The sequence below is a fragment of the Typopeltis vanoorti genome, chromosome 19 (genome assembly GCF_054136105.1).
Source record: "Typopeltis vanoorti isolate ZY-2024b chromosome 19, IOZ_Tvanoo_1.0, whole genome shotgun sequence".
Taxonomy (NCBI): Eukaryota; Metazoa; Arthropoda; class Arachnida; order Uropygi; family Thelyphonidae; genus Typopeltis; species Typopeltis vanoorti.
The window spans coordinates 110,297,222-110,304,440 of NC_143567.1; positions in this window are offsets into that span (position 1 = coordinate 110,297,222).

The following is a 7,219-nucleotide window of genomic DNA, read 5'->3' on the forward strand; positions in this document are numbered from 1 at the left end:
AGTCAGTGTTGTTTTGATTTCGTCGGTGATATTTTGCCATTGTAAAGTAGATGTAACACTTTTTCTGTAATCGTCATTATTATCAGTACTTCAGCTATGTTTATATTGTATACAAGTGCACAATATATCGATTTAATATGGTTGATAGGGACCCACCTGTTCATACTGTTGTCAAATCCCTCGCACATTTCCAATAGATGGCTGTAGCAAAACAGAAAAAAAAGCTTCAAATGCTAATTACGTATAAGTTGAAGTTATGACAACCAAAGTTTTCTTTCAACTGCTAGACATACGTGCTATTATTTTTATATATATACTCTGCTTAACGGAAATGAATGTACATATTTTCGATATATAAATATATTCCTATATAAATATATATATACACATACATTACTGCTTGGCCGGGGATTGTGCAAAACTCGCACTGAATAGCATAGATCAATATGCTTGGCCGGGTCTGTGCAAATTATACTAACTTCCGGTCAGGAGGTCGGCTCTTTGCCACTACTTTTTTCTAATATTAGTGATAGTTGCATGTCATGATTGTCCAAATCTAACGGGATTTTAGTAGCCTTGAAAGTATGGCTTCTCTTCAGGCCATATTCGTACGTTTACACTGTGTATTTTTTTCTTTTCTCTATTCAAGGTTTCTAACATCCAAATGTAATGCAGTATAAGAGACGTAATGTGTAGCTTTGTAATATTTGTGACTCTTCAAAATGATTCGCAAAAAAGAGGTCAACATTAGCTTGACTGTTGGAGGAATGATTGTAATTCCTTACTTAGAATTTCTGTAGTGTTTTATATTAGTACAACTGCAGAACAAATTTTTACTGTCAGTTGATCTCACTGATAACTTTATTATAGCCTTTCAAGCAGATGGACGTGTCTGCTATTATTTCCACCGTTTCTGTTTATATTTTTGCACAAACATCTTTGGTATTTATCCTTGAAAATATATGGAATCACATAGCTGATTCCAGAGTATTAGAATCAATTTTAGACTAGTAAAAAAAGAAGTTAAGGAAACTAGCTCTAGCTGGGGAAGTCCTTGAAATCTCTAGCTTGTGACTGGAGGACTTTGTTTGATGGTGTAAACGGTGTCAATTAACGCTGTATATGTAGCAGGTCTACAGTTCACTACAGCTCGGTGTTGTGCCATGATTTTGGTGAGGTGTAAAAATATATGAATGTCGTTTCTGTTTGTAATGTATTAAGATTGTAATGGCTGTGTTGTATCTCCGTTTCATGACTCAAGAAGTGTAGCATGACCGACAGAATTTAGCGTAAATGGACAGTGATGTACAAGATTAATATTTGTCGTGTAACTTGTACATGAAGGAGCGTATCTCGTTAGCAGTGTTGCGGTATAATATCAAAAGTATTCTCAATGTGTTTATTTCGCTTAGGATGAGAGAAGTCTCTCCCTATCCCGCGTAAATTTCAAATTCATATCGTATAATCTGTCAGAAGAGACGAACATTATGCGTATAGTCTGTGGTGACTTCGGGTTTTCTTCGTTAGCTGACAATAAATCGATGGACTTTAATTATGAGGTACAAAATTGTAGTTGATTGGTCTTCATCGTATCGAGAAACATTGTTTATAATCCAACGTAGCAACCGAGGATGATAGAAGGCGCTAAATTCTGTTGAATATCAAATTTGTTTTGTAAACTGAAAAGGGAAAAATGAAATAATATAAGAAAGTGTATTTTATAATTGGTTAAGTGTAAAACGGACGTAAAATGACTTTTAACCTGTCAATCATTTAATGTGTCTCCCATAATTAGGTATTCGGAAAGTTTATCGAAAATGCAATTCATCGAACGACAACTCGTCGAAAATGCAATTCATCGAAAAAACAATTCACCGACAGAATTTCGAAAATTTTAACTTTTCGAAAATGTTATGATAAAAGTGATCCATTTAGAACAAAAACTGAACCGTGCAGAGTGAGAAATCAAGGCTACTTTAATAGGAAATAATTATAGAACAACATGGTTTCAAATAGTCTTTCTTGTCCGATAACTGTTTCATGTCTGTTCATGGGACTGATTTGCCTCTTTCCCTGAGCAAAAGCCCAGCCTACGCAGGCTCCGTTATTATTATTATTATTACTAGTAGTAGGTATGCGACTTCAATCTTCTTCTTCTTCTTCTTCTTCTGCAGCTTCTCCCACTTAAGTGGGGTCACTGTTTGTTATGAGTCTCCTCCACACCTTCCTCTCTTGGGCTGTCACCACATCCAAGTTCTTCATCTTCAAGTCCTCTTCTACCAGCTCCCTCCATCTCTTCTTTGGCCGCCCACGCTTCCAGCTTCCTTGCACATCCATCTGCATGACCCTTCTTTCCACATATTCGTCCTCCCTCCTCATCACATGACTTCATGTATGCGACTTCAATACAGCAATTATTATGGGATGAATTTTATTCATCCCATAATAATTCTTTTTGAATTATTGTTGGATGAATAAAAGTTTCAAATGGCGAATCTGATTCAGATTCTCTATTTGAAACTTTTAATCTTGAAGAAAATGTCGAACCGTTCCAGTTTTCAGTTCGGCTATATTTGGGACAACAAAGAAATCACGTGTCCAAATTATGTATTACAATAACTCTCTGACTTAGCGGAATTAGTAGAAGTCGTCAGTACAAGAACCTGTCTGCACGGTTCAGTTTTTGTTCTAAATGAATCACTTTTATCATAACTCTTTGAAAAAAGTTTCGAAATAATATCAGCAATTCCGCTTTGGCTGGATTAATTTAATCAAATTTTAGTTAAAATTTTCGGTGAATTGTTTTTTCGATGAATTGCATTTTCGCCGAATTGTCTTTCTATTAACTGTTTTTTCGATGAATTTTCATGGAACCCATAATAATGCATAAATTTTAATAATCCAAGTGTTATTAATGAAACCTAGTGTGAGAATATTTTAGTGCTTTGTAAATAAACAAACTAGTGCAGCTTCCATTCTTACTGTGCAAGTAAAATTTTAATTGAAATTAAGAATGCGTACCTTTTTGGTCTTCTGTATAAGGCTACGTTTATTAAATTGGCAATATTTTCTTTACGATCTGTGTGTAAATAAACATGTTGAAATATTTCCACATATTATACTGCATCGTATTTTTATCCCGGTAGTAATTGATTGAGAATATTTTGAGCAGTTCTTCTTGTCATAGATGTAATCAAGTGATCACTTCAATAAAGTCTTGTCTATTTCTTTAAAATCCAGTGTTTTATTTCTGTGCTTCTATGACTTCACGGCCTCATCGTAATATAAAATTAACGACAAAGTAAATAATTTAGCGGTGAATGCCCTGCTGAAAAATTTTGTTTTTAGATTGCAGATTTAACTCGTTTGCAAGATGACTGCCCCACCACTTTAGTGTCCCATTTGAAATGCCTCCTTTGAGACATCGTTTCATTTGAGCAAATTGCAGAGCAGTTTCTCCTGTAAACTATTTTCTCCTCAGAACAGATAAATTGACCGAGGAGCGTGTGAATAACGGAGAGAGAGAGAGAGAGAGAGAGTGAGAGTATACTTCTCTCATAACCTTAGTTCTCCAACAGAAAATCCATCCAACCCAACACTGAATTATTTGTGTAACACTAGAAGGCTACGAATGGTTGCGATTCATGAATCCTGGGACGAATTTCCCACGAACCGTTACCCTTGATGGATATTATGAGTTCTTCAAAAGATAGCAGGATAATTTCCTGATAGAACATGATGGAATCACTGCTGGTTTCATAGAGTCAAGCCCTGCACAACCATAGTATTTGGAAATTCTTCATTATAAAGCTCAACCTCATGTTGCACAAATCCACAAAGAGAATGGTAGCGGCGTTCAAACACCATCCATACATCCCTCGAATCTCTCTTGAGATGTCATCATCTTCCGTTTTCTGAAGAAGGAGTTCCAATCCGAATCTCAAGCTCATTCTAACAGAAGCTTGAATTCAAAAATTAAATATTTTAGTTGGGGAATTGAATTTCTTTAACCGGTGTGAGATCGTCACCCACTGCTTATTGGAGACTTCAGTTAGCTCGAAATATTTTCATATTGGGTCACCCGTAGTGCTAATGCCCAACTGTTTATTGATGAAAAAAACAATGGATTCATTGATTAACAAAAGCATTCATGTTTCAATTCTCACCTAAAATACCTAAAATTCCCACCTAAAATACCTGAAAACATTTTACTTCCAGGAGGCTTATGTACACATTTTGAAATTGTTCAGATTCAATCGAAGGGCCCTGTTTGACTATTTGTATAATTATTTTTTTATTACGATGGTATCCATTAGCAAATTTATTACATTTACAGTATATATATTATGTTTTGTAACTTTTTATTTTCAATTCATAGACGTGGAAAAACCAACCGTCTTTTTGTCTTAGTATTTCCACATGCAGGAGTCGCATCAGCATCTTTTCAATCACTGTATATTTGGCATATGCTCTAAATTCTCGATTACTAGGTATGGAGAAATGGCACTTTTTCATACAAAGTTATTATTATTATTATTAAAGGTGGGAAAAGGATATTAATGAATAATCCTTCGGAATTATAAAATATTTTTTGAATTACAAACATTAAAAGTCTAAAATTAGATAGCGGACAAAAATGATAGAAAACAAAGTCGCAATTACGATAAACATTTGCAAGTTATCCCTCTTTTGCTGCTACCTCTTCTGCCTTAGATCTTACCTGTTGCAAAGATGTTCATTGCATCCACCTTTGGTGCTTTTTAATCCTCCCTGCATCTCAGAGCGGTAAGAGGGTGATCGACCCATGGATATGGGAAAAGTGTGTCGATACCACCAGAAGGGACACCACAGGTAAGAAGATCGCATCAGTATTCACCTCTGACACAAGGAATATCAAGAAACTGCGTTTGCAGTCCGTCTCAAGATGCAAATTTGTCTTGCTTGGAAGTTATCCGAGTAAGTCCATTCAAGGAGTGTGGTGCGTGCCTGAAGAAACTACGAGCTAAAAGCAACTATGCGATGCAGAAGGACTCTGTATTTCTTTTGTTTCGGCCTTTTAAAACCTACTGAAAACATAAGTCGAACTCCAGACTTTACGATAGAAAGTGCTTCTACTGTTGAGAAAAAAAATAAATAAATAAAATAAATAAATAAAAACGCGGACTGCTGGGCGTAAACAAACAGCACACAAAATCAGCAATGCAGTTTATTCCATTTCTTTGAATTTATTACTGGGAAAATAGAAAAGGTTTCTTACATTTGCAAGAACGTTGTGATAAGTAAAATGTATACAAATCGTAAAATCGACGAACACGAGGACTTCCTCAATTAAAATAATCACGCAGTGCAAGAAAGTTCCGTCGTGGAAATGGTCAACGATATTAAGAAGAGTATTTAAATGCTGACTTGCCGAAGGTACCATAATTTACTAAAAGATGAGCTGCTGAACTGCTCGACGCATTTAAAACGAGAATTTGTTAAAACCAATAACAGGATAAAGAGGATTTCATCGTAGACAGATTCCTGGATGTAATTTCAACAGGAAATCTGAGAGGTAAAGTTTTAAGACTTGGCAAAATACAAATGCTGCTTGTTTAGAATCAAAAAGACATTCAGTCGTTATACAATATCAAATGCTTCTACTAAAATTAAGGGGATATTAAATCCCACATAGTTTTAAAACCGAATAAGAAACTCAAAGATAGGAATCAGAGAGTTTCTTGCCGAATATAGTAAACTATAAAGTATCCGCGAACACTAGCGTTAGCAAATGCAAGTGATCCAGTACGTAGTACAATCTCGGTTGTACTACGATTGTACGTAGTACGATTGTACGTAGTTACAACCACGATTGTACGTAGTACAATCGTGATTGTACTACGTACTGGATCACTTGCATTTGCTAACGCTAGTGTTCGCGGATACTTTATAGTTTACTATATTCGGCAAGAAACTCTCTGATTCCTATCTTTGAGTTTCTTATTCGGTTTTAAAACTATGTGGGATTTAATATCCCCTTAATTTTAGTAATGTTTTCATTGCCGAAATGAAGCTTATTAGCTCTTTATACTTAAGTAACTTAATGGTTGCACCTACTTGGAAAACTCGTTCGCAGAGTATATAAGTTCTTTTCGCTATACACTTCGGTATTAGGTCTAGCCACTCACTGATGAGGCCTCAAAAAAGGCTGAAACCGGTCTTGGTGGTGACCTCCCTCCATAATGTAATAACAGCATACTTTTCCTAGGAAATGTGTTTTTACATTATGGATAATACCTAAGAATAGCGATCTGAACTTTACTCACCTTTGCAACGAGTTGCCCGAGATTGTACTACGTACTGGATCACTTGCATTTGCTAACGCTAGTGTTCGCCGATACTTTATAGTTTACTATATTCGGAAAGAAACTCTCTGATTCCTATCTTTGAGTTTCTTATTCGGTTTTAAAACTATGTGGAATTTAATATCCCCTTAATTTTAGTAATGTTTTCATTGCCGAAATGAAGCTTATTAGCTCTTTATACTTAAGTAATCAAATGCTTCTCTTTACAAAAAAAAAGTCAAGGCTTACCACATTTGATTGTTGTAAAAAAACAGAAAAAAATTGCAGATCTCTATAGATCAAAGAGAGAGAGAGAGAGAGAGAGAGAGAGAGATATGAAGAATTATTCCTAACATGACGCAGAACGTGAGGCCAAGATAAAGAAAAAAAAAAAATAGAGAAATTGACTTAATTAAAATACGAAAGAAAAATTAATCGCACCAAATGAAGACAGCGACCCATGACTTAGGATAACAGGCAGTTATAAAAGTTGATCATGTCCTCGGCTCGCTAACTGAATAGAATGAACTCAGTGTCTTGGTGCATCGGAAACACTCAAACATACTGGAGTGCAGTCATACGACACGGGAGAAAAATTACCGTATTGATCACGAAAACATAACTGCAACAACAACAAACACAACAACTGTTACAGCATGCGCAGTAGCAAAGCATCACTTCATCGCTTTACATTTGCATGAAAAATCAGAATCCTATCAACGTTTTAGTCTAGAGAACGCTATGAAAAACAATGCGACACTAAGAATTAATAAATAGGAATTATACTACCCAGATTTATACACATACTGGCCACTGAAGTAGAAACTTTTATTTTACGTGTAGGCATGCGACTGTCAATCTCGATCCTCTTGAATTCCCTGCGAATAGTTTGGTGA